At 47.1% G+C, this 23,967-nt stretch overlaps 1 long non-coding RNA gene across 1 annotated transcript in view; it reads left to right on the plus strand.

Annotated features, from left to right (window-relative positions):
- The first annotated feature begins 294 nt into the window (after positions 1 to 294).
- LOC128082780 (uncharacterized) overlaps positions 295 to 23,967 on the plus strand; it is an 85,315-nt gene continuing 61,642 nt past the window's right edge. Inside the window, exon 1 of the long non-coding RNA XR_008207840.1 lies at positions 295 to 524. This is a non-coding gene — a long non-coding RNA (uncharacterized LOC128082780). The remainder of the gene's footprint in view (positions 525 to 23,967) is intronic.

Here is a 23,967-nt window from a genome sequence, read left to right on the forward strand (position 1 = left end):
ACTTGTGAGGGGCTAACAGGAGTGTTATCAGGGTGTTTACAATCAAAACACGTGCAGCTCAAGTGATAAAAAGGAGAACAGACATCTGATCTCCAAGGATATGAAGACAATACAGCCTTGAGCTGGAGGAGATGGATCTTATTGGAAATGGTTTGTCGGGCTGGGAATGGACAAGCAAGCCTGCGTGATTGCTCACATCATAAGCTTGAGAGATGGGATGGGGGAAATGCATGCATACGAGTGCACATACTCTCACAGAAAATGAAAAGGCGATCGTATCAACAGCACTCTCAGCTGAAAGAGAAATATTTTCCAATAATTTTGTTATGATTTTTTTTTTCTGTACTCTCTTCTCACTTGGAGCGGTAATGTGGCAAGCTGTCAGGACCAGCAAGTGCCATAAAGTTGCTTGGAGCGAGTCTGAAGCTGAGAAAGCTTACCCAGGCCTGGAGGGTGGAGAACAGACAGCTGGCAAGATCGCTTATCCTTTAGATTAGCACAGTGCTGGCCCAAGCTTCAGCAAGGTAAGGAATCAATTTCGGGGTTAGTGGAGACTATAAACCTTATCCTAGATCCCCTTAGGGTCAGGGAGGCTAAATCCCTCGTGGACAGAGGTGTGCAAAGATCTCTCAGACATCAGATTCTCATTAGTCTACGGTGTGAGCAAACCAGGTGCTCAGTGGTATCAAATTCTGATTTTCTTGCTTGGCATGAATGATCCTCAGTTGTTAAAGAGCAACACTGTCCAAACCCAGGTCTTACTCCTGAAGGTGGCTGTGTTCTTGGATAGATAGACTTCATTGGATGTTTTCTTCTTCTGTTGCAATTAAAGACTCCATTCTCCTAAGATACAACAATTCTCTTAAGCAGCTGAGTGCTTTCATCCCACAAGATAATATGGAGCAGGGAGTATGTCTTTTGGGGGACAGGCATGTTGAGGTGCAATGGTTGGGCACATTCTGGCCTCCTGGTGACAAACCCACCTCTGAACATCTCTTCCTAACTGTAGAACTGGCTTCCAACAACAGGTAGGCAGCTTCTTGTTTTCCTTCCTTTCACAGCAATTTCAGGGCTCTTTATGTTTGTATGGTGGGATAGAAGTGCAACACATTCACACAGAGGGTGGTGGAACAGGTTGCCCAAGGAGGCTGTGGATGCCCCAACCCTGCAGGCATTCAAGGCCAGGCTGGATGTGGCTCTGGGCAGCCTGGGCTGCTGGTTGGTGACCTGCACACAGCAGGGGGTTGGAATGAGATGAGCACTGTGGTCCTTTTCAACCCAGGCCGTTCTGTGATTCTTCGGGTAGGGAGTAGGGAAAGAACACAGACATCTCACCCTCAGCATAGCCCTGCATTAACCTGACTGCTTAGCTCCATATTCATCTTGAGCTGGGTATCACATAAAGAGAACTGCTTTCAACCTGTCTAAATGACTCTCCCATCACTCTCTAATGGCTGTCAACTGCAGATAACCCTTCTTCACCTGTGGAAACTGGCAGCAGCACCTCAGGCTCATTTATGAGAAATTATCTCTGGTTGTGATACACGGTTCCTTTTTTTTTCTCTTTTGAACCCCTAGCTTAGCAGGGCCAGTGGGGCTGTTTTCTATGGTAATATATGACCCATCACTCCTCTCCTGCCCTTTGTCTCTCACACCTTTAATTGCACTTGTGTTTCTGAAGCATATGGAATTCATTATTCAGCAAGCAAGGTCCTTTGCAATATCAGCCTTAATTAACTGTTCCCCTCTGCATTTTCTTGCTCTTATCCTCTCCAAATCTACACACCAAGACAGGCTGATGGCCCCCCACATGCATCAGTGCCAGCCAGCGAGCCATGACCAGATAAGAAGAAATGGAATTCCTTATCTCTTTTTTTTTTTTTTCTTCTTCTTTCTTAAAATACATGCACACACAAACCTGGAAAAGGTCAAGGTTACTGGGATGGGAGAAGGCACTTCAAGACAACAAAACCCCCTTCTCTTTCAAGTCTCCATAGCAACTCGAAGGAGCATCATGGGATGTCAGGATGAGAGAGGCCTATTCTTTTCGTGCAACACACTTTCCACTTCATTAGACTCTTTATCAAGTATCTCTGCTCTGGGCTGAGTATATTTTCTTGTGTCAGGGAGCAGTGCAGACGACTCAAAAGCACGCTGACCTTTTCAGTGGGACCCGGGAGTTCCTTGTGGGAGCTGCATCCTCTTCCCTTGCCTTCCTCCCCCACAGCCCCTCGCCTCCAGTTCGCATGACCTCGGTCTGCCTGGCCTTCTCATCAAAACGCCGTGGCTGGGGAGGGATGAAGGGCTTCTTTAAAAGGAGAAAGGGAGGAGAAAAAAAAAAAAGAGAGAGTGGAGTATGAGAATGTCCTTCGCTGGCACTGGAGGTGTCAAGACCCCAGCTGTCAGAGCTGTGCATCTGTGGGGAAGATTAATGACTCAGCTCAGAGAAAATCCAAATAAAATAGGAGAGAATAAATGCCAAGTGACTGTGCGGAGGATGAGGGGAAGAGTGAGGAAAGAGCGAGGGAGTGTGACGGGGCAGAGGTATTCCTCAGCCTCGGAAGTGCTTTAATTCCCCGTGGAAGAACAAGTTAGCATAGGAACGCTCTTTAGATTTCACCCCGTGGTCTTGAAGGGCCGTGTCTGTCTGTGTGCATCGGGGTGTGAGCAGGCCTATAAAGCGCTGCTTGTACCGAGGCACCAACGCTGTATGTTTCTATCTTTACTTCCTTGGAAAAATACCCACCGTAGAGAAGCCTTTTGTTTTAAGCTTCTCGCCACGCTCGCCCGTTTCATCCTCTAGATATCTTGAATTGCTTTGCAAATCAATGCGCTGCTTGTTCTTGGGAAACTTCAATGCCTATTTTATGCCAGGCAGTAGCATGCAGCACAGCGTGGAGGGAATAAAGGGGCTGCAACTGTGCTGTGGTTGTGGGATTGCACTTGAGCAACAGGCCCTTCGACCGAACCTTCTTGAGATTCCAAGGCGCTGTAACTGCCTTTAGTTTTTACTATGATCCTTTGGGTTTTTACTTCTTCCAGGGAGCCGTTCTGTGACAGTTTGCAGCTTAATTTGAACAGACTTCATGCTCTGAGAGCCCAGCTGAGCTTCTCACCGTAACAGCACACGGTGTGAAACTCCGTATGCTGGAAGCCACGTGCATCGGGCGAGGAGAGGGACTTGTTAGCGTGGATGACTGACAAGGCCAAAGTCATTTAACCAAGTGTTTGTAAAGAGCCTTGAACCTGGACATGCTTAGACTGTGTGCTCTGAGCTAGATGATTTACATGGGTGATTTTAGGAGGAAAAACTGTAGAAGAAAAAGCTTTGCACGCACAGTAGGAATCAGGATTATGAATATCCCAGTCCAACTGCTTCGATCCTCAGAGGAGTAATTCTGAAGTGGGAAATCCCATTAACTCATAATAGGGCTCTTAAGTAGTTCCCTATGATGAATTTGTGGCACTCTGCAAGTCTCATAATTCCCAATATACAGATGAGGAAACTGAGGTTAAGTGACTTACCCAAGGTCACGTAGGAAATCAATAACCACTCCAGCCCTCGCCAGCAGCACCTCTCACTGACTGTGAGTGACTCTGAATCAGGGAATGATCTGTGTTGAAAGGGGCCTCAAAGATCACCAAGTTCCAGCCCCTGCCGTGGGTTGATGGCCACCCACGACATTAGGCTGCCCAGGGCCACATCCAGCCTGGCCTTGGGCACCTCCAGGGATGGGGCACCTGCACTTCTCTGGGCAAACTGAATGGTGATAATCGTCCCCAGCGCTGGTGAAGGAAACTTGGTGTCTGAGCACAGCCCTAAAGAACGCCCCAGGGTCTCAGGTGAGGTTTGGCCATGCAGGGCTGAGTGGCTGGGACTCTCCCACCAGAGAGCAACACTGCTTTGCTGTTCCTGGCAGATGGGTGTCCTCTTGTTCTCAGGATCCTCAAATACGGATGCTCTGTGGTCTCCTGCTGTCCCAGTTTATCCCAGTGCCCTCTGCCATCTGTCACAGCACTGTTTCTTTCCCGTGGCACGGCAGGCAGCAGCCCGAATCCCACACACTCCATCTGTGTCAGGTGCTCTGGCTGTGCTCAGCAGTGTATTTCTTGTGAACTGAAGCTTATGTCTGAAAACGTAGGCAGAGCACGTCTGTGCTAGGTGTGCAGTATTGGGGTGGGATCCTCTTTTTTGTGATGGCAGGAAATTGCCTCGTGGAGGACCTCTCTGCTACGGTGAGTGTGAGAGCCTCTGCCAGCACCTGTGCTCCCTCATTCCTCCTGCTGAATGAGCTCACTGCTCATGTTCCAGCTCCTCTGCTCATTGCTTTCATTTCAGGTTTGCAGGGGAATACACTGCTGACAAAGGGGTGTTCCAGCACTGGGGGTTGTTCTGTTCAATGCAAGCTTCCTTACCACGTGTGGTGGGTCCTGCAGAAAGGGGGCTGTGCATCCTAGGGTCCAACCTAGGACTCCTCACAGTAACACTGTGCTCTCTCTATCACTTGTTGCTCTTTCCTGAACTAGCAGCTGGTGTGATCCAGCACTGAGAGATGCAAGGCTGGGTGCAGACACCCAGTATCACTCAGGTCTTCTGCAGGAGTTTTTCTCTGTCCAGCTTCCCAGTACTTTTTCTGTAGTTTTCCTCCAGCTAACTCATAGCTATTTGAATTGCTGATTTTGCTCTTACTGTTACCGTGGCCCAGCGCTAATGATCTGTCTCTATTTCCTTCCTGGGTAGTAAAGCACAGCAATACTCCGGAGCCTGCTGTATGAATGAGCATGTGCTGGGATTAACCTGCTGCCCAACAGCTTGCTGTATTTTCATAGCGCTTCCTGCAGCTGCCAGTCTGACAGGTCTCTGAAAGCTGAGGGAAGTGGTTAGTGATAAGATATTGTTCTCAAAGCTCACTACGCTTTAAGGCCTTGCAAGGACAGCATGCATTTCTTGTATGTCTCCGTTTTCTGATCAGCATCTCTACACGTATTTGTTGCATGCCAGACCCTCAATGCTCTTTGACTTAACCTGCTGAGAAGGGAAGGTGCTCAGGAGCATGCAGGTGGAGCAGCAAGCTCGGGTCTATCTGCCATAACCTAACCCAGAGACCACTCTGCTCCACAGGTGGTGCTCCAGCCACCTGCATTGCCAGCACTGAGCTCCAGCTTTATAACCCAGTGGCTGTGAGCAGTTTTCTGAGCGTATATAGGGCAAAGCTCCATGCATATATGGGGTGAATGCTGTGGAAGAGGTGCGGCCACGTAGGCATCCCCTATTTTGCAACACGTGGCAGAGCACTGGTGTCTCAGGGACAGTTGTAGCACAGGGGATATTTTGTACTGCAAACTGCAGCTTTAAAAAAGCACTCAATGTTGGTTCAAGGTTTCCTTCCTGAAGCCTTACAGACTGAATATATTCACTGTGTCCTTCTTTATTTGTAGGTTTAAGGCAAGGCAGAATTGTTCCGCTGATTATTCTGGCTGCAGGTATTAGCTGTTCCTTTGAATGAGGAATGACTTAGGCCCCCACTCTCTGCTGCTGCACGGTTTGATTTCACCTTCATTCGTATTATGGCAGTTCTGTGAGATCTTCTTGTTTTATAGAACAGCTGTGTTGTCTTAATGCAGCTGTAATGTGTGTTTGTCCAGGCATTGCCTTTGGGGGACAGCAGGACTAGGAAGATGTTTTATTAGATCATTCACAAGTCCTAATAATCTCTGAGTCTCTGTAATATCTCTGGATGTCAGCTGTGCTGCTTTCTCTGTGTGGTATGGGGTTGTAACCTGAAGATGGGAAATTTCTTGCGTATGATCCCATATCGGTTCTGTCTCGGTTTTAGCTCCCTCCTCCTGGCTGTTTTGGCAGTCAAAGAACAGTTAGACCTTGTATGGAAGATCTTAAACCACGTGTTGGGGGCATCTCATGCATGGAGCAGAGCAGCAGCATCAGAAGGGATCCGAATTGCTCAGAGCCCTGCTTGTGTGACTGGTGGCACTGAAGACCTTCCCTTGCAGGCTGGATTCCGGACAGCATTCCCATCCCCACACCTCCAACCTCAGTGCCCAGATGGTGGTAAGGCTGCAGCTTCCCTGGCTCCACAATGCGTTTCATGCGTGACGTGCTGCCAGATCTAGAGCTTGTTGAACCCTTTTGCTCATGTTTCCACAGGCAATTGTGTTTGGATGAGAGCTCTCTGACCAGTGGTGGATTTGCTCCACCACTGTGGAGCATACAAATCTACTCCTTGCTAGGCTCCATTGTCTCACAGCTTACCCAGTGCAGAGGACTTTTCTAGACCAGAAATGTCTATTGTGCTCAGGATGGTTTTTTGCTCGTAAGTCTGTGTTGTTTTTTCCTTTCAATAGTAGCACATCCCCTCTCTATATTGCTGTTGTAATGTTCTGCTGTACTGCTCTTCTCTCACCAAGTTCTGGTTGTAGCGTGTTTGAGAGCCAGCCTTCTCCAAATGCCACTGGATTGGCAATTCTCTCTTTGCTTCATGTTGCTTGTGCATCTGCTGTATGTTCATTTGCTGCAGCTTTTGCTTCACATCTTTGTGGATGAAGCAGTATTTTGGGCTCACGTAGTAGCTTTTGCACTGCTTATACCACTTAGTGGTTCAGTCTATGTAGTTTCCCTTGGCATTCAGCTTACTGTCTTCATGGCGTTGTCACTAGTAGAGTCATTTTAACTTGGGTCTATTTAGTTTCATCTTTGTCTCCTTCCTCACAGAGCACCAGGGAGATCACTGCTGTCCAACCCAGTCTCTGATGTTATTCTTCACCACCTCTTTGTCTCCTTGTTTGTGAACTGCTGGTTTCATACAGCTCAGCCTGAAAGTAGGTGGCCGCCATCGCCCGTGGCTGTTCCAGTCTGAGCTCATAGCATACGTGTGCAGCACTGCTTTGTCCAAGCAGCTCCTTGCCTTATGCTGTTTTCCTTAACAAAACAAACAAACAAAAAGCCAACAACCATTGGCCGTGTTTGGTGTAACACACAGGGTCCTTTTGTTCCCCTTTTACTCTCGCAGGGAATTTCCTACTGCTTGTTCACTGATCGTGTTTGTCTGCAGTTCTCAAGGGCCATCCAGACATTGGGCATTGAGGAGCTGTGAGCACCCTGGAGTAGGGATTGCATGGGGGTCATATAGATGTGTCCCTAAATGGGGAAAGCCCCGTAACAGTTCTTATTCAGCCCTAGGGATGATAAAAGGCTCTGGGCAAGAGGATGGAGACCTATGGAGACACGTGGGCCTGTGCGGCTCAGCCTGCAGCTGCTTGTGCACTTTGGTGGCATTTTGGGGGCTCTTCAGAGCTTTCTGCCTCTTTTGTGCCTATTGTACACCAAACAGATCAATACCTCTTTTGAGGTTTTCTTCCTGTGGTGGGCTCTTAATGCTGTTTAGCAACAGAAAGACAAATACCACGTTCTGTCTATAAAGACTGTGATGACACCGTTTCAGGTTTCTATGGATCAAAAATGGCTTTGTGGAGCCTACAGGATTTTACATCCTTTCTCTTTTTTTTTTTCCCCCTCAGCTTGCTGGTGACATCAACACAGGCTCTTGCAGCACAAAACAGCCTTTCCCCACTGCTGTTGCCTTTTCTCCTTTATCCAGCCCCTCTTGTAATTGCCTATTTTATGGTAGTGAGTTAAGAGTGCCCTGTGGCTGAACACAGCCCCTTTCAAAGCCACCTGCTTAGGGATGGGGTTCAGGGCTACTGCCGTGATCGTGGTTTCCTCTCTTTGTTTGGGTGTTCTGCCTTGCCACATTCATCTTTCTGCTTTGGTGTACCTATAGGAGCCAGCTCGCTTCTGACTCCGAGTTCAGTCTCCAAAGATAAAAGAAGAGAAAGTCGGGACAGAAAGACATTCAGCCTTTCTTCCTTCCTCCACACCTGCTGTTCTCTCTCGTCAAGCACTTCCTAAGGGTAGAGTTCTCCAAGTTCCTAGTCATTACCCTTTATGTAAGCATAATATAGTACTGTAACACTCCCTATGGGGAAGCTATCTATTGTAGCAATCTGTAAAACAAAAGCTGGATTGATCCTTCTCCCATTGCTCCCCCAAAAAAAGCTGCACGCTGTTCCTCAAATGGAAAGCCTGAAAGCCTTCATCAGAGGGTAATTCATTTTTACACGACGTTTTTACACTCAAGCAAAACTGAAAGCAAGGCATAATTTGAAGCAGCTAAGCTAGCTGTTAGAGCAGAACCACACAAATAAAATGCCTGGGACGATGTAGTTGAATATATTGCAGTTAGAAAAATGACAGTGTACAAGGAACAAGAAAAACCAGGCAGATGAATGTGAGTTAGTGAGGAGCAGACTTCCAAAGCAGGAAAACCAAATTGAGAATGTAAACCATTATATTCAGAGGAATCCGATCAGGAGCACACAACATTGTACCTTAACACAGCGGGTTCTCCTGCCTCCAAAGGGGGACAGAGAGGCCTGGCTGCCACTTGTGTCCATCCTGCAGCTATATGAGACGTGAAAACTTGTTTTCAGTGATGTTACAGTTTTATAAACTGTCTGTTCGTGATAATACCCCAAAAAACTGAGGCTGAAGAAATACTCTTGTCATGCAGGAGCGATGGGCGGTTGTGAGAAAACGTTGTGTGGTTTTAGATCTGCGTAGGAAAATCTGAGCTGGAGGAATCTGTGCATTTTGAAGTTGCACCCATATTGTTCTTGGATGATGTGGCAGGTAACTCCTTAACTTGTAACTTAAGGTCACGCTTCCTCAGATGATGATATGACCATCTAGACAAAGCTGCCAAGGGAGAGATGCAGAACCTCTGGTACAGACTGGAAGAGCCCTTGAAATGGGCAGCATTCAGGCAGCACTTCCCTTCAGTGCTCCTGCCGTTCCACTCCTATAACAAAGGATTCATCCCAGTTGAGTCCTGCCTAAGAATCAAGGGCACAGGTGATTCACCTGGTTCAAATCCTTTTGGGCTGATTTCCCCAGCCCCACATCTGAGGTTGAAATTTCATCAGTTCTGGCAGAGGGAAAACCCTTACAGCAGTCTTAGCCCAGATGTTTCAGCAGGAATGTCATGGACTAGTCTTGGCTGGGTGTATTACCTGAATTGTAAAGTTCTCCAGCAGTAGTTGAAATGAGAACTTTCAACTTGAGTTGAAATCAAGAACAACTGCTTGATGGGAATATAAGCTAGCACATGCTTTGTAAAAGGTGAAATTGATTCGATAGCTCCTGTGAGAACAAGATTATGATTCTGAGGTTGTTGGTATAAAACTGAAGGAAATGCTTTCTCTGTTATTCCAGGTTTGGACACAAACAAGAGCAACAACTGACTAGGGCATGGAAATCATGAGGCATGTTCTTTTCATCAACTTCTGTGCCGTTTATTGTTGGCTAAGATTAAGCACACATGGACTGTGATGATTTAGCTGGGCCATAGTAACTTGTTATCTAGGTGGACCATCCTCTTCTTCCCCACTTCATTCTCTAATAAGTACCCAGATTTTTCTCAAAGGCTTTCTGAGGGCTGCGCCATGCCCAAAGGCTTTTGTTGCTACTTTATTGTCTCCTAGATTTAAAAGTGATTTTGCATCCAGCACAACTTGTTTGCTATGAGATGTTACAGTGTCTGCTCTGTCTGTGGCTCTATACAGCAGTTCTTAAGAAGAGCTGTGGTTTTTTTTTCCCCTTTTCTATCATTAACTTTAGTTTATCCATAACAAGTGCTCTGTCTGCTGTAAATGTTAGTTGAAGCCTTACCGAGTGGATAATGCTTTACAGTCATCTCTATCAGCACTTTTTGGTCTCCAGTGATGCTTATAGATGCATTTCCTCTCATCTCCTGGAGCAATATTTTATTCCTTGGCCATTTGCTCTGTGACAGTTTCCTTCTGGTTTTTGGAAGTGATATTCAGTGAATTGACTTGGGAGTTAATACTGACCTGTTTCCTCAGCTTCAACAGCTGCTTGTACCCTGGCTCATCCTGATTTGGAAGCCAACACCGTAATGACTTTTCTGTCAACCTTTTGCAGACAATATTCTTGGCTATACGTCATTCTTTCCTGGAATAAGCTGCCGTGCGATGTTCTGCAAGCAAGCTGAAAAGTGCATCCAGCCCAGTGGTTGGTTTGGATCCTAATGGGAGGTTCTTGTGATCCAGCCATAGAAACAAGATGTGTGGCACAGCTCTGCCTTCCTCCCAGCAGCGGACAGGTATGGAGAAGGCCTCATCCCACAGGGCCTGCTGGAACAGCTCTAGCTGTGAACCCGTGTCCTCTTAACTTCAGAGCATTCCTAGGGGACCACTTCACCTTTTGCAGAATGATTTAGTAGGATGTGCGGGGTACAGAACACGATTCCTATGTGATATTTATTACTTCTGCAGTATCTTCCTTGCTGCTTTCCTCGGTGTCATGTTGATTCTCTGGGGACAAAGGAAACAAAGGAGAGAAAAGCGCTCGCGGGCGCGATAAAACAGGAGTATGACTAATATCTCCTCTCTCTCTGCAGAGTTTTTTCACAGATCAAAAATCAATTAAAGGTGAATTTCACCGGGAACTCTTTAAACAATGTAATATTTCATCAGAGATTATTGCAAACTCTTCCGCGTTTGTAGCCCAGGTGTGAATTGCAAAATTAGCCATTTCTTCTAATAATGTTCTCAGAGGTAGCGTTACTCCAGGCACGGTGTGTTTAGTGCAAGCTTGCAGCTGCTGCTGCAGAAGGTGCATTTGTTGTTCTTCCCTGCATCCTGGCAGAGAAATAAGACTGAAGGAATGGGCTTTGTAATGGGATGGCAGCCCTGTTAGATTATTGCTCAAAAGGAGATGAAAACTGAAGAAACCAGAGGCCGGATTCTGCCGAGAGAGTGAAACAGGGACTGCGAGATGAACAGATTTGTTTTGTTTTCCCAACCCTCCTCGAGCTGTCTGCCTCACTGTCTAGCACAAGCCTCTGCCTCATGTTGCACCCTGGCGCAATGGCCCTGCTTCTGTCACTTGCAAGCTCTGTCCTGGGTATGTGCCCCCTATCTGAGCTCCACAGTGCTGGGATAGGAAGGCCAGGTGCCTACCTGGAATCCTCGTGGCATCAGCTTTGGATGCAGTGCTCCTTCCTGAGGGCATGGAATGCTGAGCAGCAGGGCTTGCTCTGCTCCACTGCAAACTCCCTCTCTCAGCCATTCATCCTCCCTGGAATATGCCCTTTTCAGGATCCATCTGCAACATGATGCATCTTTCCTTATTCCAGCTGATTATTGATTCCTATTTGTGTATCATCGGCCTTACAGAGGCTCAGGGAGGCAAGATTCAGAGGGAAAGGTAACATCTGTTACTAGAACAAGTGTGACATCCTTGGGGTGGGGGTAGGAGACGAGCTTTGGGATGCACAAGGCCCACTTCAGATTTTCTCACAGACTTGTTGGAGGGTTTTTTATATCCAGGAGGATGACTGCCTTCCTCACCTGAGCAGGTGCTGCATGTGAAGATGCTCCATTTCCCTGTGGACTCACCTCTCTCTTCTAACACTATCACAGCTCCAGCAGAACAACTGCAGCCCTCTCCTCACTCTCATTGGAAGCCAGTTGGACCTGGATTAGAGTCGTAAGGACCACCTGTACCACTGTGTTCCTCTGTCTTCCTCTCTCTGTGCCTTGCTTTTCTGCCATCAGTTGGCTACTCTGCATGCTTTTCCTTCTACATAGTTCCCCCCTTCTCCAGGAGAGCTGTAGGTTTAGCTTTGTCAGGGTGATGCCAGGACCCAGTAAAGGCAGTTTGCTTTTAAAAATGAATTGGGGAAAAAAAACCTAAAAATCAACTCAGCAGAAATCCACTGGTCATAATTGCTTTCCTACAGGTCAGGAAGAAGAAGCAAGCAGTTTTGATACTTTCCTTGAGTACTCTCTTGGGCTCCAATTATTTTCATCTCAAGATGTTTTCTGTGACAGATCAGAATTGTCTGTCCCTAATTCTTGCTGGCTCTCCCTTTCAAGTGCTTGCCCAGTCTTGCCCCAAACTCCCCTAAGCTTTTTGCACCCACATCATCTCGCAAGCATCTGCTGCCTGTTACTCAATGACACAGCTCCTTTTGCTTGCTGGGGACCTGCTTCTGATTACTTTCCTCTGATACTCCAAGTCTGTGGGCTGGACATGCTGGTTAACAGGAAATCCCCACCCATCCCTGCAATCGATTTGGGGTTTTTCAGACCTCTGTTTAATCTTCCTCATGCACTTCTTTGCTGCGCTGAAACATCCCAACCCATTGGCTGTTCCTCATAGGGAAGCTGTTCCAGACCTTACACTGTACTTGCTGCCCTACAGCAAACCTTTCCCAGCTGTATTCCTGCTGCTTTGCACCTCTGCAGCTACGTGATGACACAACCCATGTAGCTACCTGGCTGCATAAAGGAAGTTTATGGGCATGTTATGTTGCTGGAGCAGCCAGAATTAGCTGCACATTTTGGAGAAGCAGGCCCTTATTTGCAAAGGCTTTATTTTGTGGACCTTTTCAGCAAAACTGCAATTATTATGAATCCTGAAAGAGAATTCTGCAGCTTCCAATTACAATTCTGGCTGCGTCCGATTTGAATGTCATTTGCTATTTAGGGAACATTTGAAAATGCATTTTAAGAGGTGTCTTTCATTTCATTTATAGAGGCTAACATTACTTCTAATGCTAAAGGAAATTAAAAAGTACTTCCTGCTTAGATTCAATTAGTTTTAATGAAAAACAAACAAAAAAAAAAAGGGGTTGCTGTATGGTGGCCACATGGCAGCTTCTTCTGTAGTGAGAAGAAATCAAAGCAGCAGTGCCAGGGTTGTGTCTGTGCTGCTTTACAAGTTCAGCTGCACCCAAGAGCCTCTTGGTGAATCTCTGTTGGCTTTTAAAACAAGAGACATGAGCAGTGGGAATCACCTACAAATGGTCATAGAATCCTAGAATGGGCTGAGTTGAAAAGGACCACAGTGCTCATTCAATTCCAACCCCCTGCTGTGTGCAGGGTCACCAACCAGCAGCCCAGGCTGCCCAGAGCCACATCCAGCCTGGCCTTGGATGCCTGCAGGGATGGGGCATCCACAGCCTCCTTGGGCAACCTGTTCCAGTCAATAGATGCCAGCTGACGTGTCGGCAGGTAATTGAGTTCAGATGGGCTGATGAGGTCATGCGCCATTTTCTGACTTCACCTGTCAGAAATTCAGCAAAATCTAAGGGGTAATGGCTCAAGAGACTTTGCTTTGGGTGCTGTTGTGGGAGGATCAGGGAACGTCTGGTTAATCCAGCCACATGCATTTGATTCGGATCAGATGCTGCCGTGTTGTTTCACCTTTCTTAGATTATGGAGGTCTCTCATTGCATGGGTTTGTGTTGGCTGAGGGGAAGGAGCTGACCTGACACAAAAACTGCTGTGACATGAGATAAGAAACAGCGGCCTTAAGCTGTGCCAGGGGGGGAGTCTGGCTGCATATTTTCTTAGAGCAGCGAGGCACTGCACAGCTGCACAGGGAGGTGGGGAATCACCATCCCTGGAGGTGCTCAGAGCTGTGGGGATGTGGCACTGAGGGCTGTTGGCATGGTGGGGTGGGCTGGGGTTGGACTTGGGGATCTGAAGGGTCTTTTGCAGCCTTAATGATTCCATGATTCTATGGCTTGAGTGGGTTTAGGCCACCATGAGAGTCTGAACTGGGTCAGCACTGTGTTCCCACATGAGTAACAGAACTCACAGTACTATCAAACAACGCCTGAGAGTGCTTTCTTGTGCCTGTGTTCATATTTACTCCTTCCTATATGGAAATATGCACAAGCAGATTAAAAAAAGCAGCTTAGTGGCTTCTAGCATTCAGTCAAGTGACTGTTGGCTTTTTTCAAGGGTTCACCAAACTCTATAAAAAGCAGGTTGTTATGTGTTAGACTGCTTTTTGCCTTTTGTTCAGCCTTGTTTTTATTCCCTTTTGGGGTTTTTACTGAAAGAATGAGAAGAAAATAACTCAAGGTGGCATCACACAAAAATTTCGTGTTGAGAATGAGAGTGCTGCATTTTGGCTTTTTGGGGAACACAGGTGTGACCCTTTGCTCCCCTTTCAAGTCAAGTACCAGTTTAGAGGTAAAGAAAGAAAATGAAAAAAGCCCTCAATCGAGATCCTGCTGCAAGAAAGCACTCCATTGCACAGTTTTCCTCCTGTGTGTATGGGGAGAGGTGGCAGGGGGAGGCTGACTCAGCAGGGTGCAAGAGAAGGTACTGCATGTGGCAGATGTTGGTTGTGTGGTTTGATGCTCTTCCTGCACTCATGTGGCATCAGCGAGGAGAAGGAGATGCAGGGATGTAAGCAAAACTATTAATCATAATTGAACTTGCTCATCCAATCCACTTCTACCTGATCACGCAACAGAAGTACTTTTATTATTTACCTTTAAGGGGCATGTCATTAAGGAATAAAGTAAAACATATGTTTGATATCTGGGAAGTATTCCTAACCTGGTTTGCAGCTCAGAATCCCCAAAGCTTCTTGACTAGGAAACTCCATTCTTAACTGTGCATGCTGGACCTTTGCCTTGATTTGGCTGATGTTTTTAAACTGAGAAAGAAAGCCATGTGTTATGTACAATGGATTTTGCAGGCAGAGATTTAATAAGGGGGATTCATTACGTTTTGTTCAATGGTGCTGTTATCCATATGCCACTTTTCAAAGCCTGTGTGCTTCCTGAAAGCATCTCAGCGTGCTTTTGTAGGCTTGTCTGGTGTTTTGATTTTGCTTGAAAATGGAGGGCAGAGTGATGGTTATTTATGATATTTAACTCTGACTGTAGTACTGAAGTGTTCATTTGGGAATATGTGCACGAACCAAAATGATGTCCATTTTCACTCCAGAGTGACCGATCACTTAAAGCTCTCACAAGTGCATCCGTGTGCGGTTAAAATGAGCTGAAATCTGGAGCTTGTGGAGGTGATTAAAAAGATTTAATCAGGCACTGCATTATGTTACGTCATCCTGGTGCTGACATCTGAACCTGAGAGATGAGAGCCCTGGATCTGGGCTGCCCAGCAGCAGTAGGGATCAGGGGTGGGATGCAGGGATGCTTAGAACAAGAAGAAGAGCCCAGCGTGGGAAGATGAGCCTTTTCCCATGATGGACTGAGCCATGGAGCGTGCTGCAACCTGGCATCCAGGAGCTGGAATGCTCGCTTAACCCTGGGGGTTGCTGTTCATTTCAGGCCTTCCTTCCCTCTTGCTTGTTTAAACATGGATAATCTCCCTGGTACAAAGGGTATTTGTTGTTGGACTTAGCAGTAAAGCTCCTGCAAAGCTCGGGGTGAAGGCAGGGAGCAGCTGGCAACATGTTCCTCTGAGGGCTTCTGCTCTTGTCCCCGCTCACCTCTTCATCTCACCCCTTTCTTTGCACTGCTGTCTCTTGGTGCTTCTCGTTGCACTTCCTTGTCACATCTCTGTTCCAGGGACCTCCTGCCCTGCTGTGACACCAGACCCTGATGGGACATCCCTGCCCAAAGCAGGTGTGAGGTAGGATGGATGCAACCAGCAAAATGCCCCTCCCTTTTTTATTTCAGACTCCTGAAGTCAAAATGGGTGGCAAATCCTGTTTCTACTCATTCTTTTCATTAAGTGAAGAGGAAGAGTGAGGCTCTGGACGTCAGCTTCAGCATGCCTGGCTCTTGTAGCAGCTCCCCCAAGGGCAGTGCTTCACCCACTCCGTGAACCCCTCAGAGCAATGCAGCTGAACCTAAGCTCAATCCTACATAAAAGCACACAGCTCACACAATGCTGTCTTCTGTTGCACGTTCTGGCCTCTGGTGGCACGTGCCCCTCCACCACGCTGTACAGTCACACTGCCTTGAGTCAGGTCAACATTAAATATGACCACAGGCAGCTCGCTGAAAGATTTAAGCACATCAGCTCTTGCCAGCCGTGCAGGTGAATGAAGGCTTCCCTCCCTCCCTGGCTCTCCATAGAGACCAGCTCCCCGCTGCCTGGCTTGCCAGCCAGCCACACGCTAATTGGGGCTGTCATCAAAAGAAATGAGTTTCCAGGCGAGCCGAGTTCAAGCAGGTCTGGATCTGAAGTGTGCAGCTGCCCATTCCCTTTTGTCTCCCTTTCCCTTCTGTCTTTCTTTTGCTTCCCTCTCCTCTGTTTCTATTTTTTTTTTTTACTGTTTATTTTTGTATGTTGAGGTTACTCATGTAAATGTGCTCCCTGAGCAGAAGTGGTGGAGCCAGGCATCCAGAGGAGCATGCAGGCAGTGCAGGGCTCTGCTAACCAGGCTGAGAGGGTAAGGCTGGGGACGGGACTGTGATTTTGGGCATGGAGCATCCAGCCCCTAGAAAAGGCTGGGGAGGAGAAGGTGATGAAGTGGCATCAGGCACGGGGTGAAGACCTCACATAACTGTGTGCTTAGAGGGCCATGGAGCTGTTGACATTACCAGGAGCCATCAATGCGATGCACAACCGTGCTCAGGTGAGGATGCATCCTTGTGCCATAGGAATTCATTTATCTTCCACTTTGCATCTCTGAATCCCTCTGGATAATCTCTGACCACTCACTTGAGGATGCTGTGCCCCCAGCAGGGCAGTTTGACCCTTCTGTCAGGAGAGAGCTTCTCTATGGCCTCTTAGTTGGTCCTCAAAGCATCAGACCTGAGCATTGATCTTTTGTACCATTCTGGTCAAACATGTCACGTTCCCTCGCTGTGCAGGCAGTGCCACTAATGGAGCTGGGCTCAGGATGGATTTTTTTCCCATTTCATCTTATATTGTTAGGCATTAAATGCTGGGCTCTGCTGCTGCCTGGAGTGACCAGGACGGATTATTCCTCTTTCAGACTCCCTTCTCAGTACAGTGCAAATGTAATTTTTGTTCTCAGAGCATTCCCAGTTTTAACAGCGCTCTTATCACTCAGTTGTCTCATTCTGTCACAGCTGCATAAAGGGTGGAAGTGTGATGAGCCCTTCTGTGTCATGTCCATAAGAAATTCAGGCATCCTTCATTTCCAGCAATTAGCTATCCATCCGTTCTGAGGGCGATGCTCCAGCTATTGAGGGCTGGGATTGACCTGGGGAGGAAGGACTAGAAAGACAAGGGTGGATCACACCGTGATCGATATGGGACTACTTTCACTTAGTCCTGTGCTGAAAGCTGTGCCATTAATTGAGTGAGAGGAGACAGCGCAAAGCTTGGGCTCTCCTGCTGCCTGGCAGCAGCTGATGGGAAGTGAGGGATGGCACAGGTGATTTGGACCTGTAAGTGTTACCTTATTCTTGAGACTGCTTTACCTTGTGTGTCACCACGCTGTCTGGGGTTGGGCACAGCTGGAAGCGTCTCTCCAAATCCCAGTTCTGCAGTGGATGGCAAACACTGCTTCTCCCACCATGGGGCATTTCCTGTAGCTAGCAAAATTCATGCTTTGGGAGGTCATGGAGCCAAATGCCACCAGTGGGTTCCATAAAGGCTTGGATGATTTTACGGCCAATAATAACGTTTGTAGTTATACATGCTACAGTAAGATAAGGCTAATCAATTCTCATGCTTCAGGTCAGCTGCTGATTGCTGCAGGGGTCAGGAAGGAATTATTTCCTCACCATTTAGTTTTATTTAATTGGCCAGATGCATTAAGAACCTTTTAATTATTATTTTTTTCCCTCTTCTCTCCTCTGAATCATATGGAATTAAGCACTTTCCAGAGATGATGTTCTGCACTGGTAGGGCACCGCTGCTCTTGTCTGGTAGGTCAAATCCTGCCTTATTAAGCACCCTTTTAATGCTGGGGTTTTTGCAGGAAGCCAGCAGGGTGCTTGTACTCCCAAAGAGGATATTTTGTGAGCATTTCCTGATAACTCAGAGGAGAATTCATTCGTTTCTTAGAAGCAAATGCTGTGTGTGGGACATGCTCTCAATTTGGTTCCAGAGCTGGATGGGAATTTTTCACCCCTGTGCTGGTGATACGGGCGTAGCAATTGCTGTAATTCTTGATTTCTATCTTACACTTCAAAAAAAGGAAAGGAAAAAAAAAAAAAAAAAATCCAACTGGGGCAAATCCAGATTGAAGAGCTTTGTTTTGAATTGAGTCAAATTGTTTGCTTTCAGTGAACCAAAGCCTGCAGCTCGGAGCGAATGCAACGCTAGAGAGCTTCTGCCAAAAGCGATTTGGGGGAACTGTAATTGAGATGCTCTGTTCCTTGGCATGAGCTGTCCTATTAGGGTGAGCTCATCTTCATTGCGCTCTGCTGTCCTACCCTCACCTATCATGGAAAACACAGCTCTGTAGAAGCGCACACTGTTCACGTCTAGCTCTGAAATAACCTTGCACCATCCTAATTAAGGTGAAACCAAGCTTTTCTTCTTTTCCTGGTGAAGCTCGCTTTGGGGGAAACTCCATTAGCTGCTGGCTGTGCTGATGGGTTGCAGCCTACCTCCAGGCCAGCCCTGGGCTTGTTCAGAATCCCCACTCTGTTTTAGCAGGGAAGAAGATGGATGCAATCCATCTGAACCAAAAATTAGAAAGCCTTTGCCTCTATAGATGTAGCCTACAAAAGAGTTTTTCATTTCACAGGCTTTTCAATGGAAACCTGCTTTTTCCAGGGAGTACTGTTAAAAATTAATTTTCTCATTTGATTAAAAAGCAAGAAAAAAAATAATCTGATATGTTTGAAATATTCTCTTTTAAATTGTAAGTTCCAGTTCTCTGTAGGGCTTGCAGATGAGCTAAAATTATTTCTGTTTCAGACTGACCCACTGCAATGTTTGGATCGGATTTCTTTCCTGATATCTTTTTGTTTCACTTTTTGGGCAAATTTTAGGAGTTGATAAAGTTTTGCCTGGTTTTGGGGAGGGCAAAGCATCGAGCATCTCCCCACTCCTGCAGGACAGTGGCAGTGTGCCCTTTCCTACTTCAATGTGACACGTTTCTTTTAATGGGGATGAACAGGAGAGCTCCTGCTTTCATCCTGGCTGCAGCAAAAGAGTTTATTCTTGCTCCTTAAAGTCCCAGGCTTGTGGGTGGGTTCTGGCTCAAAGCAGGGTCTGTGCACTGGTGGGATGGAGCAGTGGGAGCAGCAGGCTTAGGGTGCAGCTGGGCACTATTCACTCGCCATCCTACCAAGTGGGGCACTGGGCTTTTGCTGGGGGCGTTAGGGAGGGAATCTCCATCCTGGTTCAGCAGCAAGTCTTTCCTGAAAGGTTTCGTGAAGAAAGAGAGATGATGGATAGAGGCTAAATGAGTCCTGCTGAAGCCTCCGCATCTGGGGCAAAGCCTGCAAGATTTGACTTTCCCAAGGAGTAGTAAGGACACAAAGGGCTGCACGCAGCTGAAAATATCTGTGATTTGAGCAAGCAGGAGAGCACTGCAAGGGCATTCATTCTCTGAGCTGATGGCAAGACCTGCTGGGCTGCCACGCTCCAGCAGCCAGCAGAGGGACGCGTCCTTCTGTCCCTCTGTATCTGAGTGTGCCATAATGTTCAGTGTGCTCCTGGCTGGGACACAGCCCTGAGCCAGGCTGGCCCGTTGCTCCCAGGAGGGTTTGGGAGGTGACCCCTCACACCTCTCTTTGCACCGAGTGAGAGATGGTGATATATTGAGGATTATTCATTAGACCGATTGTAAAACATAGGTGTGAATTGCTCCCTTCTTTCTCCATTTGTACCTTCCTGCCTTCCGCTATCAATTAGCTGCAGCCTGTCAATATTGCAGCCTTTTCAGTGCCAAGGTGGTAGTGCTATTGTTCGTGCATTGAGCTGCAATATACAGACCAAGACATCATTACTGCCATTGCTTTAATGTAGGTTGGGAAGAGTGGGGTTCGCCTGCAGCTCTATGAAAAATGCAAGAGAAATAAATCATGCATTGCTTCAATGCTTTCAAGCAGTGGTTTGCAACCCGCTGAGCAGAGCGGGCTGAGGGGGTGTGAATGTTTGCTCACTGGTGAAAACCCTTCGACGCCCATTGGGGCTTCTTGAGCGATGCTGCCTCAGTTTCACCCCCCATAGCCTCAGTTCTGTCCCATCTTTGAATGTAAAGTTGAAGTTACAGCTACGTTCCCTCTTGAGGAGCTGCACTGAAGAGAGGGAGACATACACCTGTTCTCTCCGTTGGAAAGATGTCTGCTGTTGTTAAGTGCTGAAGCTTTAAAAATGCAAGTCAGTTCTTTGTCCTGCTACCACATAACACAGTGTACAAATGGGAGAAGCAATGTGACTGGAAATTGCAGACAAATTCAGTATTTTCTCTAATTCTTTCCATAACTTGATTTACTTTTGAAATACTCTGTGGATGCGTTGCCCATTTACCATCTCTTTGCATCGCTATCACTTTTTCTGCCTTGGCTGATGAAGCACATTCATCATTTCTTTTCATTTGCTGTGGACAAATGCAGTTGCTCTTAATAGCAGCTTGCTTAGGAAAGGAACGTCTGGTAAAACGGTGAAACAGAGTAAGAGATTTACAGGGAAAAGGCAGAAATAGTGTGAAACTGAAGAAAGCCGTCTGGTGACACTGAGCCTGCTGCCAGCATGCTGAGACTGCTTGGTGGCTTTCCTGAGAGCTCTGGGGGAGAGGGAGGCAGGGAAAACACACAGATTACCTCCCTGCAGCCTGTGAGGGCAACCAGTGCAGGATTCCTGCACCTGCTCTCGTTTCAGACCCTTCAAATGTGTGCTGCCAGGTGTGTGCATCCCATGGATGCTGGGGCAGGTGGGTGCAGGAGTGGTCACACGATGTTTCCCTTGCAGGTGCGAGAGCTGGGATGCCCACAAGCTGCTGCCCACCTCTTGGTGTACGTGCCTGGAGTCCATCAAAGCTGTATTTTTCTGAAGATGCTCCAGTAGCTGCTGCTGTTCCTTAGGACAGCAGAGTGCTACAGATCTGCCTGCCTGCAGCAAAGGCTGCCCAGGGACGCTGGCTTGATTGCATTTAATTTTGCTGTGAAAATAACCTAAACCGAGTGAAATAAGTGCTTCAGAGATGACATCTTGATTGTAAGCCAGGACTGGGGGGCTGCCTTGGATGGATGTTTCCTGAGCATTTTCTTTGGCAGTCATCATCCCAAAGGCTGGTCTCAGAGGAGGGTCACAGATGAGAGTTATTAGCAGAGGTTTTTACCAGCGCGAGACTCGCACTCAAATTTCAATTCAGATAAAATATGCCAATTGAAGTGTATCTTCCAGTGTCGCTTTTGCAGAGAGAGATTTTATTAACACCGATTGCATGGAAACAGAGGTCAGCCGTGCTGCCCTCGTGGAGATAAAAAGACATTAATGCACTTAGGCTGTGACAGCGAGGAGCGGCTGGGTTTATTTTATGTTCCTTCTGACTTCAGTGGGAGTTTTGTGTGAGCAGTGCAGGGCTTCTGGACCTGAGTTCAGTGACAGCATGCTGGTGGAAATAGCCGGGGAAAGGATGTGGAGGAGCAGCCTGCTGTCAGCACGTTGGTGGCGAGGTTTGAGTGGCTCCAGCTGCTGCTGCACGGATTAATGGTGAGGACATTGGGAAGGCTGGAAGCGGATGAGTCCTGAGGATGGGAAGGTGAGCATATGCAGGTATGGTGCAGAAACTCACCACGTTCTCATCTCAGTGCTGTTTCAGAGGGCTGGAAACGTGCAATGGCGTTCTCCCACCGCTCAGCCGCCAGCCTCACCCTGCTAAAAGCCCAAGGTATTGAAGCACTGCTGCACGCGTGGCTCCCGCCTGCTGCAGCCAGCTGTGATGATGGATGTATCTCTCAATCCTCAGCAGGAATTGTACAACACCTCACGACTGCGCTGCCCGATCGATTAGTACATCTCCTTCCATCAAGCAGACTATTTTGCGTGAGCCTCGAGCTGCCTCTCTGAGCCGTGGGCTCCCACCTGGACGCACGCTTTGCGTCCACCACCTCCCTGCTGGAGTGGTTGGGATCTGCTCTTGCAAAAGCTTTCTTCTTCTAGGTCACCTCATTAGAAGCTTTCTGATAAATGGGCTGTTCGACATTTTTTGATAGAAAGGTCAACATCCTCTGATAGACTCGAGGATTTTAAGATAAGTGGAGGAAATGGCATTGGCAGGCTGATTTTGATAATGATACTAATCTCGTGTCTGATCTTTGATAATGATACTAACCCCTGAGTGCGCTGCTCGTATCTCTGCAAATGTGGCTGGTATCTATTTTGGCAGAACCGATACCTATTAGTGCACGTTATCTTTACTGCAGCCTTTTCCTCGTCTGTTGGCTGCTGTATAAGATGCACACGATGAAGCTTGAATAGCTTTCAGAACAAATTCAATCAGAGCAAGCGTTTTTGTCTAAACGTGGTTACAACCTCCTGAGTCAGCTTTCCCAAACCTGTTACAAGCCTGCTAATTAATTAATAAGAATTAATTAGTCATTGGAAGACATGAGAAGCAGTTCAGCGCAGGGCTGCCCTGCATCATCCTGGGCGATGGGTTTGAAGCACCTTTCATGTGTTAAGTGTGGGAGCTTAAAGTTTCTGTTAGGGGACAGCAGAAATGAATTGTTAGGACCGTGGAGTTTTGCCTGTCCTTCAGTCCCAGCAGTTGCAGTGCCTGGGATGCAGAGATGTGGCTTTATATCTTCTCAGGATATCTCATGAGAATGCTGAGGCTTACGTTACCCTTGTCTGCACCCTTGGGATTGTCTTCTCGGTTAATTGCCTAATTGGTTTGAGTTGTTCATTTGTAATTGCGCTGCCTTGGCCACTAATGCATGGAGAAACATCTCGCCTGTGTTGTCCTCTCTTTGGTTTGACATTGGCTTGGGTGTTTTTTTTTTCTCAAGGGCTTTGTGCCCAGCATTAGAACGCGGTTTGTGTGGGTCTGCTCTCTCCCCTGTGTGATTTTGGTGTCTCTGTGCATTGCTATATGCATCCTGCAATCCCCATAGCCTTTATCCTCTCTATCTGCATTGCTCTGCCTCAAGCCAAGGGCACATAGATGCTGGATTTCTTTTACAAGGTGCCAAAGTGACTTTCTGGTGTCTGAGCCAAAACACTGGAGTAAATGGTTTTCCATCTCCTACCATGCTATACTCTGAAATCCCAGTAGAAGCAACTTATTTCTGGGCCTCTTGCTGCCAGGATTTGTCTGTCCTAGCAGAAGATAGTCTGCTTTCTCTGTGTTTGCTAGGCTCTTGCAATTGCTTGCTCCCTGTAGGGAGAAGTATAAAACTCCTACCAGGTGACATTTGCAGAAAGAAATCAATTGTTTATCAACATCCCAGCAATCAATAAGTGCAGTGTTAGGTGCAACTGTCTCTATCAGAGCTCAGCCTTGCTTGCTAAGCTGGCAAAGGACACATCTTAGAGGCTCTGGGCGTGCAGCCTTAAGTGAAGCAGTGCCCACTCATGCATCTTACATTGTCCTAAGGATTCCTCACTATATCTGACATACCCCCATGCCTATCTTATTTTCCCCTCCCTGATTTTCTTGTCAACATGGCTTAGCCTGGGAGAGATAGCATGGACAAGGACCTCATACAAGGCTTGGGTTCCCATTGGAGGACCCTGCGTGCCCAGCATTCCTGCTCCAGAACTTCCCCCATCTAACCTCAAACTTGCATCGTCCTACTGGCTGCCATGTGGCCAGGATGCCCTCTTAGAGCCGACACCTCTTGGGCTGGAAGAGTTAATGCCAGCAGCTCACAGACACACTGGAGAGTTACATCATGTTGCTGTGGAAACTAACTTTCTGAAATCACAGTGATGTATGGTAAAGCTTTGGGTCAGCGGGTAATAAATTCTGTTTAAAAAGTGATTTTTTCCCCATCTGCTGATGTAAACATCATTAAGAGAAATGACGGCTGAGAGATGGATTTCTTTTTATATCAATTTTCAGACAAAGAAAATAATTTTTTTGTAATGAAAAAAAAAAAAAGAAGAAGAAGAAAAAAGTTGCCAGGGAGCAGAGAGTGCCATAAATAATGAAATAAAGAAAAAACACCGGTGATGGAACAGAAATTTTCCCTGGTGATTGGTTTACAGCTCTCTGTG

Source organism: Tympanuchus pallidicinctus, unplaced genomic scaffold (assembly GCF_026119805.1).
Source record: "Tympanuchus pallidicinctus isolate F22 unplaced genomic scaffold, pur_lepc_1.0 scaffold22, whole genome shotgun sequence".
In the NCBI taxonomy this organism is placed as follows: domain Eukaryota; kingdom Metazoa; phylum Chordata; class Aves; order Galliformes; family Phasianidae; genus Tympanuchus; species Tympanuchus pallidicinctus.